The 13,971-nt window shown below is 41.8% G+C and overlaps 1 long non-coding RNA gene across 1 annotated transcript; it reads right to left on the bottom strand.

Moving 5' to 3' along the window:
• Window positions 1–8,805: 8,805 nt before the first annotated feature.
• On the bottom strand, window positions 8,806–13,957 carry LOC107198467. Its single transcript, XR_001518998.2, has 2 exons — window positions 11,386–13,957; window positions 8,806–11,262 (listed from the first exon to the last, which is right to left on the bottom strand). It is a non-coding gene; the product is annotated as an uncharacterized LOC107198467 (long non-coding RNA).
• Between the last annotated feature and the right edge of the window lie 14 nt (window positions 13,958–13,971).

Below are 13,971 nucleotides of genomic sequence, written 5' to 3'. Positions count from 1 at the left end.
AACTGCTGTTATTGGCAGTGGGAATACAAGAACAGGGGCAATTAGTCTGTATCAATAGCTACTCTCTTTCACTTCTTTTGCTTTAAGAATCTCAGGATGCAGAGAACCATACTGTACTGAACCTGTATTTCCAATGATTAAGGAGTGTTGCTGTATTCCTAGTTCATGCAAGAATGTGTCACAGTTTTCTCTTATGCTGAGACATTTCTGTGAAAGTACTGCTGTATAGCTATTGACAGAGAAATACTCTAATATACTAATGAAATTATCAACTGCTTAAAATTTGAGCCAAATATCCAATTTTCCCCCTGAATGCTGTTAGTAGAATAAATGTAGCTATTATTAGAGTGAAGAATCTGTCTTGTAGTCAGTGTTAGGCTCAGGTAAAATACTGCTCCACCAGTAAGCTCCTCTCCTCTCTTTGCCTCTTACTGTTGCATTCTGTGGTACTACCTCCAATATACAGACCAGATTTTGGAAATGTTATCTTCTAAGAGCTGATCTCTTGTCGAACACTGGCAGCTCACAACAGTTTCTTGTTTGAAGTTGAAAATTTTCAGTTTTCCAAAGCACAACTTGTAAAAAGTTTGTGGTTTATTCCAGTCTTTGATTTTCTGATTGGTTGTATTTATCAAAAACTGCAAGGGTCTGTGAACTGCCATGTACTGAAGGTCTTAATTTCTATTACTACAGCATCCAAATAACAGGGTGTCTTCAAAAGCCTCCTGGAAGGTGTAATCCACAGTCTAAGGCATTTCTACTCTATTGCTGAAGAAAATGTAGCCATAAAGGTTTAATGGGTTTAGGTAACATCTGACCACTCTAGAGGAAAGTAGATAATAGCTTTACATACTTGTATATGCAGGTGTGTTCATGCTCAGTAATATTTCTGATTCAGCCTCCCATTTAGCATTGTTTCATTAATTGATCTCTGGACTCCCACGTAAGGAAAAGTACAGCTCCACCAAAGGCACCCACAAGAGTTTTTTATATGCTGTAGGCCCACACAATGTTGTTCTGTAATAAACACCAAGTTTAAAAAAAAAAACAAACCAGAGTCCAGAAACAGAAAGAAACAGGGAAAAGGCAGTACCTGGTACCAAAGGAAATTGTACCAGCATAATCAACTCTTGTCCTTAGAAAAGAGTGTGTAGGTGATGGAGAGGAAATGCAAGATGTTTTGCAGAGCTTTCAGTGCCAGCTGAGCAGCTACATATAAATGTCACTGTTTCTTTGCCTCAGAGATATTCCCTGTTCATTGAAAGTGTGAAAGTATCTCTGACGATTAAGACAATGCAGATGTTTTGCATTGTGTAGTTAATATTTTTAACAAGATAATTGAAGTTTTGTGTAACAATGGTAAAAACTGACAAACATGTTGTCATAAGCCTTTTTTAAAAAAAAGGGTAGGGGTGTGGGAAAACCGCTATTTGCACCCAGAGCAGGTATATCATATAAGATGAAGATTAATGGTCTGTGTAAAAAAAACCTCATCTCATAGTGACAGACAGGGCTGAAATGTACTTCTGTAGAGGGCCAAAGGAAAGGTCAGTGTGGGGAGACTGCACTTCTAATGGCAGCTTACACAGGCAGATAGTGATAGGACAAGGGGAAATGGTTTCAAATTTTAAAAATAATTTACAAAAAAAGAAAAAAAGCATGTGTGTGGGGAAATTTAGATTACATGGTAGGAAGGAATTCTTTCTTTATTCAGAGGGTAGTGTGGTGCTGGAACAGATTTCCCAGAAAAGTTGTGGGTGCCCCACCCCAAGGCCAGGTTGGAAGCGGCCCTGAGCACCCTAAACTAGTGAGTGACATTGCTGCCCATGGTGGACAGGGTTGGAACTAGATGATCTTTAAGGTCCCCTCCAAACCATGCCTCTATGAGTCCATGATAATGCTGAGGCTAGCAGAGACAAATTCTCAAATTTTAGCACTGCTCATTTTTCCAGGATTTTGTCATTAATAGTTTAATCATGCCTTGAATTTTCAATCTGTTTAAGGGTATTAAATATTTAATTATCATTATTAATTCCATTTGTTACAGCTTCTTAAAGCATGATTTCTGGAAATGATAAACATTTAACTGCGTTTTGCTGAATGAATGTTCTATATACATTTTTTAAAATACTAAAACTAATAGATTACCATGAAAAGAAGTAGTAGAAAGTTACTTCTTTTTTACTTTGAAAATTTCAGTTTCACAAACGCTTGTGAGATTCCTGAAGGGCATAATTTTAATGATGTGCATTCATCTAGCCAGTGTGAACTCCTGCTTGGCACAGTCACTGCTCAAATTTCAGCTTGGCAAATGACAGCCATTGAAGACCTGGACCTTAACATCGCTGAACATGACTTTGATGCCTGAGTCATGCAGGCATTTAGGCATTTCCAGCTAAATCTTTTACTTTAGATAAAGGTAGGCAGTGCTGTAAAGCTCCCTCTTGGTCAGTCCTGAGTAAGTAATCCCACTAGGTATATGAGGCTACTTGTGGAATTATTCCTTTAACACTCACACTGAGCCTCAAGTCTCAACAGATCATTGTGCCACAAGTGCTGGATATCAGGGTCCCCAGCACATGTGAAGGAACTGAACTAATAATGCTGATGAAGAAGATGTGAGAGTGTTCATCAGTAGAAGTGAGAGAAGATGGTACTTTGTAGTCTGGACCTGTGTTTTTACTCAGGAAAAGACCTTTGAAGTTGCTTGAAGAATCTGGAACCAGTGGTTTGAACCAGAGTGGTTGGAACCAGAAGGTCACCATAGCTCCAAAAGTGTCTGCAGACAACAGCCACAGTTTCTACTTAGAAATTACAGAGCTGCATTAAAAGTTAAAACTAGCAGCATCAGAAAAAAACTACAAAAAACATCCATGCCTTATGGCTCTTCTGCTTTGTTTGAAAGCTCCTCACCTCAGAAACCATGGCAGGAGCTTACTGATGGCAAATCGTGATGGACTAACCCCAGCAGGCAGCTACAACCCACCTAACCACTCCCATCCAGTGGGATAGGGAAGACAAGCAGAAGGCTTAAAGGCAGAAAACTCATGTGCTGTGATAAAACCAGTTTAATTGGTAAAGCAAAGTCTGCTCAGGCAAGCAAAGAAAACCAAAATATTTGTTCACCACTTCCCCTTAGCAGGCTCCAGGAAAACAGGGCTCCATCATGCGTCTTTCACCTATAATCATCACCAGTGTACAAAACATAAATTAAAATTTCCTTCATAAAATCTTTTTCAGCTATCTGGACTTTTTTACTCTGCTAATGTTTAATCAATTAAAATGCAGTTCTGCTTCTGATCTTTGGAAGACCAATAAACTTAGCCATGTGAGGAGGGTTGTCCAATGACTTCCAGTTTCTCATCAGTAAATCAGAATTTGATCTTGCTTGGCCTGAATGGAGGACGAAAGGAGGGGGAGTAAGCAGCTTTCACAGCATTAATCAGCCTACATCTTCAAAATGAAGTCTGTGACAGTAGTCACTCACATGGTTGATGTACTTCTATGTACTGAAAGCCTGAAAAACATTAGAGTTCTTAGCATTAAGCTATAGCCAGCAGTGTAGATTTGGAATTTGCATTTTGCAGAGAGCAGCACTCATCTGCTTGGGCCATTTTTAGTGATGAGCTAAGAAGCAGCAATAAGCAGAGTGGGATTTATGTCCCAGTTAGCAGTGATCACGACTACTTATTGGCAAAAGAGCTTTTGGATTTTTTTTTATTTTTTTTTTTTTTACCAAAAAAAGGACTAACATCTTATTTACAGAGGAGTTTTCCGAGATTTTGAAGTTTCTACATATCTTTTGTTTCATCCTTTTATGCCTCTGGGTGTATTTGTGTACACATGTATGTCTAAGTGCATATATATATATTTCCATATCCATGGAAAGCAACACAGCAAGAGTATATCCCATTATTGCCAGGATTACCGTGCAGTTCATTCAAGAAAAGGGCTAGCACTTCTTCCTGTGGTCATATGCATAATTCTAGAAAGCTCTGCAGGTTTGATTGGAGAAACAAATATAGAGGAACAAATGCCTACGCCTGTCCCCCAGCTACTGCTTGTCAACCCCAGTAAATTAAGCTCCATTAGTGAACACATTGCAGATTTACAGACCAGAGGTGGTCACTTTAGACCTCAATTCTGTCTTCATCTTTAGCTTCCAAGTACATCAATATTCAGCCTTAAGACTACTGCTTGTCTTACAATTTTCTCAGGAAAACAATCTCGTCTGATTTTGGAGTCCTCAAAAGAAACCACTAGTTCTTTTAGTAGCTAGCTCAGAAACTGAACATCACCTGTTAAAAATGTGGTAGTTCATTCTTTGTGCCATCTAGCCTTGACACTCCCTGCCTCTTTTCAGCTTTTCTGCTGCAAATCAAATAACTCTCCAGTACTTCCTCCAACCGAGAGGAAGTCCCTGTAGATTTGTAAGTTGCTTTAGAGAGCTCCATTTGGTAAAGCTGCACAGGTCCTCAAGTCTCTCACTGAGAAAAAGGTCTTCACAGAGAGCAAAGATGAAAAATACACACTAGTGGAATCTAGTTGGCTTGCTGGGGTGGAATAGGAGAGAGATTTGGTTTGTGCAAGAATGCTGTACCACAATATATCAGGGCTTCATTCCTCCATGTTATGAATCTTCCTGAATTGTAGGAGGGAAGAACTGGGGTGGAGACTGGGGGTAGAGACTGGAAAACAGCTGGGACACAGCATGAAGACTCATCTTTTCTTGACCTGCAGAAGGCATGGCCAACACAGCAGCAGTTCCAGAGTATGGCTTACTCAATCCAGCTGAAGAGGATTCACTAAAATGTCTCTTCCTGCAACACTGTCTGAATTGATTCTGGATCTTGTTCCAGTATCAAGCTCCTGACATTTGCATCTTCTCTACAGTCAGTGAGGTACAGTGAGGCTTGTAGAATGGAAGATGTTATCAAGTATATGCTACATTGGATTTGGGGGACTTAGCTCTACCTCATAGCTGGGCTAGAGTTCTTATGCCATCTTGGGCATCATCATCCTGATCTTCCAGATAGAATCCTTGCACATATCTATGGTCAGAGGGAGTTTTAGGACCTTGTTCTTCCCTAGACTCAGTCAAGGTCTTTCAGCTGTATGTCAGACAAACAGAATGAAATGCTGGTGCTGCTGGTCCCATTTAAGCTGGTGCCAGATTTTCACACAAGTTTCAAACACGGGAATCGTAGTAGTGATCCTGAACCTGGCAAGACTGTGGCTCAGGCACTCACCAGTCCTTGCTCAGCCTTCTTGCTTGCCCATGCCTTATTTCAGTGGAAAACCCCATGAGGGTTTGTGCACCTCATGGGTCCTGTGGTGCTCTCTATGAAATGCCCAGTACAAATGACTGGGGCTCTCTGGTCCCAGCTCAGTACGGACTGATTGCAAAAACAGGCCTGTCTTCAGGAATCTTTCAGCTGTATGTCACAAGCAAATCAAATGGTCAGAATCATACCTGTGGGTGACCTCATCCCTTCTTTTACCTCCTCCCACTGGACTCTGGGATGATGTGTCTCACTGTCCTGCCCATTACTCTACATATCCCCATGGCCCTTCTCACTGTAGACGGCTCCTGTCAGACCTACTTGGAGCCTGAAGTGAGGTAATTTGCACTAATGCATTGTGATGACTTGGCCAGGCAGATGTTTATGGGATGATCACTTTTCTGCAGGGATTTTAATTGATTCAAGCACCAACACTTTCCCAACACAGTTAATCCAGGACCAGAACAGTTGCATTTTGTTTTCTGTCTTCTGGACATGATGATGTGAGAGGCAGACACTACAGCAAACACTGAGTGAGTTTATGCCTTTCTTGGCATGACGAAGGTGGAACACCAACTGAGCTCTCCTCCCCATGTCAATCCTCACAGCCACCTCTCAATGTCTCTGTTTTCAGCAAGGTTCTTCCATCTTCGTGAAAAATATGCCTGATGCATTGATTCTAGATTCCCTTTTGATATCTTATTGACCACTGAAACAGGAAATGGACTTCTGGAAACCCTTGAAGATTTGTATTCTTATTACAAGTGAAAGCGAAGACAAGTGAAAGCTCTTGCTTGGGAGTGTTTGTTCCTCACTGTCCGGATATATTGTGTGTTCTGTCACAAAACCCTCTCAGAAACTTGCATGCTCCCAATTCTGCTGCGTGCAGACTCATGGTCTATCTGCTCTGTTACCTGTTACAGGATTATCTTGCCCTGCACTGTCAGTCACTCCAGGCTGCTGCAAATCAAACACCAGTTAACAAATATCTTCAAAAAACATCAGAGGGGTGTGAGTTCGTTGCTGAAACATTCAAATCTGTTTCAGCACCAGTTGCTGTCATATTATGTTAATCACAAGCCATGCTGATAAAGTTACAAATGACATTTTGTTTTAGGTACTAATCAAAGTCCTTCAGTGTGTCCCTTTCAACTGGTTAGCAAAATGGCTTTGAAAGGGCTCAGTGGAAGACCAGACCAGTGACATGCTAACAGTAACTCAAGCTGCCTCAGGAAAAAAGGCATTTGTTTAGCCAAACTCATCCAGGAAATATACTATTGTGATATATGACAGTGTTGTACTGATCAGGAGGGAAAGGCAGCTTAGTCATAGAGAAATTAAAATATTCATTATATCTCAAGCATGTCATCCAGTGAGAGAGTCTGCTTTTAGAGCCTTGTCCTGCCACGTTTAATCAAGCTATAAGCAGCACCTTGCTCTGGAGATGATTTTACAAAAGCAACAGGGCTGTCTCTACAGCATTAAGAAGTTGGGTAAAGACAGAGCACACTTAACCCATTACAACTCACTGCTTAACTGACTGAAACTTAACTGCTGACTGAAAGCAGCTGAGGGGTCCTTCTGTCTTATCCATCTGAAAGTCAGAGCAGACAACATATTCTACCACCCCACAGAACCATGTACACACCTCATGGTTGCATCTGTACAGCTCCTACATAACCTTTGTCTTAGACAGCCAGGCTGTAGCATGTGGAGGATTTCCCCATATCAGACCAAAAGGGTTTTTTGTCATGAAGGAGAAATTCAAATGGAAATAGCTCAGCAATGGCAATTTGTGACTGAGGAATTACCTGGTACAGTTCACAAGAAGAGTTAACTGCCAAACTGGTTAAACTGACTGGAAGCCGGAATGGCAAAAACAGATCAACCACCATACAAAGGAGTGAATATTTCCTTGCTGATGAGGAAATAAATGCTCCAGTGTTATCTTGCAGCATCGTGTAATTCAAGTGGTCAGGGGCCACTTTGGTAGACAGAGCTGGTGCTGGGGAATTAACCCAGTGTTGCTCCATGCCAAGAATCTGGTGGGTGCAAGTGTACATACAAATTCATGCTGCATCTTTGTACGCTCCTTGGAGGAACCATCAGTGACAGGAGGACTATGCCAAAGGCACTTACCTTTAGACCTCTTTATACTTAAGTAAAAACACCTGTTTAATTCACCCCAGGAATTGTACACCCAGGAGTACAATAAAACAGTCATTACCTGTATATTCTTACGTAATATAAAATCCTACTTGCCTAAACACAACAAGGCTGTTATCAGCTTCTTTGCTCATATGTCAGCCAATACTTTACCACAAAGTCTTCTTTTAGCTCCTTCCTTTGTATTCCTTGAGAAATAGTTTCTGGAATTGACTGGAGTTCTTCCATCCACAAGGAGGTTTGTTTTTTCATACACCCATTCTGGATGGAAAATGGTTATCCAGGTTGTACACACGGACATTCGCACATGCTCATGCACACACATCAACACGCTCTCCCCCCCATTATAGACATTCACCAAACACCAACCAAGGAGCCTTAGTCTGAACTTAAATTAACCCATTAAAATGAATCAGCTTTGAGAACCCCAGACAAGCTCCAGAAGTTTGTAAATAACAAAACCTTCAAAGACTAGTAGGCAAAACCAGCAACGCCAATGTTTGCCACCATCCTAGATTTGCTTCTCTATATGCATGGACATTCACATGGAAATGCTAATTCACTTTTTGGGGTCTAACTGGAGAAAAGAAGGAAACTCAGTACAGGTTTTCCATTAACAGAAACAGATATTCTCCTGCCCTGTTTGTTGGCAGAATCCTTTCTTTTCACCGATGTACTGCAGCATGCCAAAAAAAAAAAAAAAAAAGCATGTGCATCAATGAAATATGTAGCTCTGTCAAGAGAGAAGATAAATAACACAGTGTAATCGGTGCCTCTGCTTCTGTAGGTGTATTTTCTGGTTCTGGTGGATGAATGGGTAATCTCTCTACCTCTTGCTAAATATGCCTAAGAGTGAAATGCAGCCTCCAGAGGCACTAAGAGCCAGAGCATATCAATTCTGAATGCAGACATCTTGTAAATTCTTTTGGTGCCTCAGACCCACACAATCACTAATGATGATTTCTGTCATACAAACCTATTTTTTAAATTTCTGGTTTTATTTCTCCAGGAAACTTCAGCCTGGGATAGGAGAAATTACTTCACTGTGCATTTGATGGGAAGGCACACACAAAGCCTGTGAAACATCAAACAAGGTAAACAATAAATTCTGTTACCTAAACAAAAACACCAGTGCTAATGTTCTGTCAATGCTCTAGCTCAAGCTGTATTGCTCTAGCCTGTCTTCCTCTCTCTCTGTAACTAAACTCCAGTCACTATGATTGATAACAATGCTGTTCTGAATCAAATGGCTGTTTGTTCCTCCCTCCTTTCCTGTACCTTTTAATTCTTTAGGGAAGGTGCAATGATATTTAAAGGCATTTTTTGGGAAAAAAAATAAATTGAAATTTGGCCACAGTTCAAGACTGGATACTGATTATTTATTTTAAACAGGCTCTGAAGATCTGTCAGTGAATAAGCAAATATAAACCTAGCTTTCAGAGTAGTCCTTACAGGTCTTCTGTTGATTATATACACATTTCTTATACACAATGATGGAACATCTGGAAGGAGACAGTATTCTTACTGGCAGGTAATCATTTAACAATTCATGTGTTAAATGTGATATATTTTTGACCAGGAGAGAAAAACAATATACAAATATACCAGCATAAGAATAAAAAAGCCTAATAAAACAGAACACAATAATACAATGATCATAGGATATAAAATGCAATATGCCAGATGCAGATGGTGTGAATCCCATAAAAATATCACACCAATGATGCCCAGCAGTTTGTTCAATTTCTGTTGTGATTCAAAAAATTCCAGCAGGTATCATGCTTTATTGCAATAGTCACTTGTTTTTGTTACATAATAGCCTTTTCATATCTGGTTTTTCAGGTTTCCAGTTCTTCAATTTCAGAGTATGTTGTGTTCCATAATAGGTCCTAAGCATACAGATCAAGTTGAAGTCTAGAATTCTGCCAGCACTGATGTGAGATTTTTGATATTTGAACCTCACTGTCCAAGTTACTGCAGAGTTTACCAATTTTTGTGGGTTTACAATACAGAATACCAGATTTCTCAACGCAAGGGCATTGTCTGATACATGAAGCTTCCTATCTTTTCAGATGTTGTCAGCATTATATGTTGTCTCCAGTTATATGTCAACATTCTTCCATCATCAGAGCATTAATAAAGTTCCAGGGAATACTTAGTATATGTTCTAGATAGTTAGCTTCTGTAGTATGCAGGTTGAATGACAGCTTTCACTTACTCATTTATCAGTTCCTAGTGAAGGAGAAAGAAAACTTAAATCTTGGATTGTATCCAAGCCTCAGTAATGACTAGTTTCATTATCACAGTTTCCCTTATTCCTCTCCCTTGAAAGTCCAGCAAAGCAACTCTGTGTTTTTTGAGTAAGAGGTATTGAATCCTCTCCTGATTTCCCAATACCACACCAAGATATTTAAAGTATACTGCTGGTGTTCAGTACATGCATCTTATTCATTAAGAGTATTAACTATATCACTTTTCCTGGGAACAGCTGCAGTGAGTGGTTCAGGGACACTGTTCAAAGCTCTGTAAACTATTGGCAGTTGCCATGTGCCATGAGACTTTTTTACTGGCAGCTGCACAGGGAGAATGAGACTTAATAACAGTTTCTCACTCCTCTAGTTCTTTTAACAGTTATGACATTAATATATCAGTTCTTCTATCAATATCAATTCAAAATCATCTCAATTCAATTATCCAATTCTTTCCTCAATCCACAGGATGGATAGCATTAGAAGGTAGCTTGTAATGAAAAATGTCAACAAGAGCTTGCTAAAATCCGAGCAGGAGATGAGTGAACATAGTCCAGGAGTCTAACTGCCTAAAGGATAGCTTTTAAATCTGCAGTAGCAGGTCTGATTTTCTTCAGTTTGACGTCCCATTCAGTCTGGCTACACTCTTCTACCATTACTTGGTAGCTATGACAATCATACAATTTAACATTGGGTTTAAATATTAGCCACCATGTCTAATAGTCATTTGAAAAAGCTGGTCCATATTTCTGCTACTGCTTGTTCAGAAACAGAGGGAGAGATGGATGCACGCACGGTGTTTTTCAGTGTGGGATAAAGATGCATTATTTACTAAAAAAAATGTCACATTCCCCACTGCAACATGGAAGAGCTTCACAACATACCTCTTTGATGGGCAGTTTAATATATCCAAAGACTAGAGTATAAGAAATATAGAATAACTGAAACTGTTTTACCTGGGTTTCTTGTGGAAAACCTGCCACCACAGGGCAAAAATCTTGTAATCTACATAGAGCCTGACTATCCAGTTTAATCCAGAGCAGCCACTGAAAGGATGAGAAACATCCTGCCACTGATAAAGTAAAATGCATGATGAAACCATCTATCTAGCCTGCACTGTCCCTTCCACATTGTATTTCTCATACACATTTGAACTGCCTATTTTTTCTGTACAAATCAAAACTTAATGGAGAAGAGTTAGTCTAAACCAAAGAGGGGTTAATTTAGATTAGGCACCAGGGGCTTGAGAAATGTGGGAAGAGAGTTAACCACTGAAAAGTGAGGCAAAAAAATGTTGAGTGCCTCAGCCTTTTCAATATGAGGCCAGTTATCCTGTCTAATTTATTGGGAGCTTACATTTTCTTTGGTCTCCTTTTCTGACCACATACCTGCACAAGTCTTTCTTATTATTCTTATTATTGTGGTAAAGTTTCTCCTTTGGTTGTGCCAGCACCTGGATTAAGACCTCAATGCACTCTGGAGCCTCCTGGCCTCCTTAAAGCAGATGGCAGAGTGGCTGAAACCCCACATCAGGATCAGAGCCTGGAGTGTGAATCTTCCTGTAGCTGAAGTAAAAACTTCATTAACATCCTCCCCTAGGTCTGGTGGCCTGTAGCAAACATCAGCCATGAGGTTTCCCCTTGTTTGCTTGACCCCAGTTTTTACCTATATATTTTTACCCATTTTACCTGATCATTGCTGGTTTTCCATGGCAGCTCCCTGTAGTTCATCCATTTTTCACACTGAGGGTAACATCATCCTGACTCCTCCCTACTTGCCCGTCCCTTCTGAACATTTCCTAGCCACTGGTGCAGTGCTGCAGCACGCAGCTTGTCCCTCCACATCTCAGTTACCGTGGTTAGACCACAGTGTTCCAGCAGCACCGTGGTTTCCAGCTGTTGCTGTTATCCGTGCCGTGAGCATCGCTGCAGGGACATTTCACCCGGGTTACAGGTTGTCTCACCTCTTCAGATGAATACCTCAAATGTCTTTGAGGCATTCCACAGGTCAGTTATCATATCAATTTCAAGGTCCATAATCAGCTTTTTCAATCTTGCCAGCCTTACTTGCAGTAATTTTCTTTCTCTAATCATCAGGGACTTCAGCAGCACCAACCAAAGCAAAACAGAGATAAAGAAGAATTCATGGTGGAAATCACCCCATTGCAAAGTCTGGCTTATGGAGACCACCTCAGAGGCTATCAGCTTTTAAGAGATGCTCTGGGTACAGTGGATGTCTAACTTTTTCAATTTTTAGTGAAAGAAATATCTGATCCCCCAGTTTTCAACATTGTATCACAGTAAGAACCCTGAAAATCATACATGTAACTGATTCTTCCAGATCATAGGGAGAGGTATGGAAACCTAGACTCCAAATTTTGTACTGTTTTTAGGCAGCATTGCAAGTTTGTACACTTTAAAACAAAAAATCACAACAAAGGATGGAAAAAAGGTTTTTTATAACTATTCCCTCCATCTGCTTGATATAAACTACCTAGGAGTGTAATTCTGGATAGCCATGAGTATGTTTATGTTTAGAAAAACAATTTGGTTTAAACCTTAGACAAAACCTTGTCTTTAAGTACTTGAAGACCTTAAGCAGGTCTGAAGGCTTTTTCTCCACTGTAAAAAGCTTGCCTCTTTTCCAAATGTGGCACTTACCCTAATAGGGTATTAAACTAAAGGTATCTCTTATCATACTTCAGTAAAATGACTCCAGGAAAAAAAAAAAATAAAAAAATCTGGATCTAGGTTTTGCAATTAAGTTATCTTGAAAAGGCTTTGTTTAAATTTAGAACTAACAGGAAAATGGAACGCCAAAGCTCCAGAAGCAAATGACGTGCAGTGCACCGCAACTGCCAGCTTATGTCTGCAAGACTCGTGCCCCAAAATGCACAGGAACAGCCTTCCTGAACTTCCAGACAGCTTGCAGTCTGGAGTGTGTGTCAACAGTGGAAGTAACTTCATACTGCAAAAATATCTTTTCTTGCTCATTTCTGGAAGACAATCTACATACAAAAATATTGTAAAGATTGTCTTATCTGAAGGACTGGTGCTATTTTCACACCTTTTCCTGTAGTGTATAATAAGTATTCAAATTTTTGGAGGGCTCATAAAAAAAGAAGTGTGTGCCACAATGCATTTTTAGGTATTACCTTCAACACAGGAGTAGTTTTAAAGCAACTTCCCCCCAGGAAGTGAGTGAAAAATGATTCATCACAAAATCACCTGCTTCCACATTGGATGGAAACCTCAACCAAAAGACAGGGAGTGAAGGAAAAGACTGGCACGGCGGGGCAATTCTGGTAAATGCAGGATTTGTGGAAACATTTCCCACACACAGGATTGCACAGGAGAAGGCAGCACTACCGTGATGAGCAAAATGAAACGAATTCTCTGTCTGCACATTTAGATCTCAAAGAATTAGTTGGTCCACCGGGGACAGCAAGTGTTTACCCCTCTAGGTAGTAAATTTCGCTGTGAATTTTCTTTGTTAACGCGGGTGTAATTTTCCCCACCATTCCGCCCATCCTGAGAACCAGAGCCGCTGGGCTCGCTCCGCACACGCATCTGTTTCTCCGCACCGCAGAGACGCATGTTCCGGGCACAGAGGCATTTCCCTTACTTTCAGAGAAACTCTTAGCTGCGCTCCTAGCGTCTCCTCAAGCCAACTGACTTGCTAGAATGTTGCTCATCTGACAACGAAACCGGCGTCATCGTGACAGCTTAAGGACATCCCTTGTCCTTAACCTATCCCTTTACCGACATCCTTGACTTTTTTGCATATACCAGCAAGCGCGGTGTGTCCCTGTGAGTGATCGGTACCCACCGCCCCCCGCTGACGCCTGGATGGGGCGGTCCCCGCTCCCTACACGTGCCTGGGGAGGCCGGCTGGCCCGTAGATCGCGACCTTTGTCCCCTGGCCCGGGCCGTCGCCCCGTCCCGGGAGCGCCGTGCCGACTCGGGGGGCGCGGAGCCGGACAGCGAGGGTGAAGGGCCCGCGGCGGCGGCGCCCCGTCCCGCGGAGACGGAACGCGGCCCGGGGCAGGATGGTTCCGGGCTCTGCGCGCAGGGCTTGCTCGGGGAGGGCTGCGGCCCGCCGGGGTTCCCGGCACGGACCCCGCTCCCGCTGTCCCGAGGGGGCACCGCCGCAGTGCGGGGCGGCCGCGCCTGTGCGCGCCCCGCGGGTCGTCACGCCCTGCGGCAGCGCTGCTGCGAGCGGCGAGAGGCCTTGGGGAGGCGCCGGACTGCCGGCGGGCCGCTGGGGCTAGAGGC

Source organism: Parus major, chromosome Z, assembly GCF_001522545.3.
Source record: "Parus major isolate Abel chromosome Z, Parus_major1.1, whole genome shotgun sequence".
In the NCBI taxonomy this organism is placed as follows: domain Eukaryota; kingdom Metazoa; phylum Chordata; class Aves; order Passeriformes; family Paridae; genus Parus; species Parus major.
The sequence above is the reverse complement of the archived record's forward strand: the minus strand, read 5'-3'. Positions and strand labels throughout refer to the sequence as shown.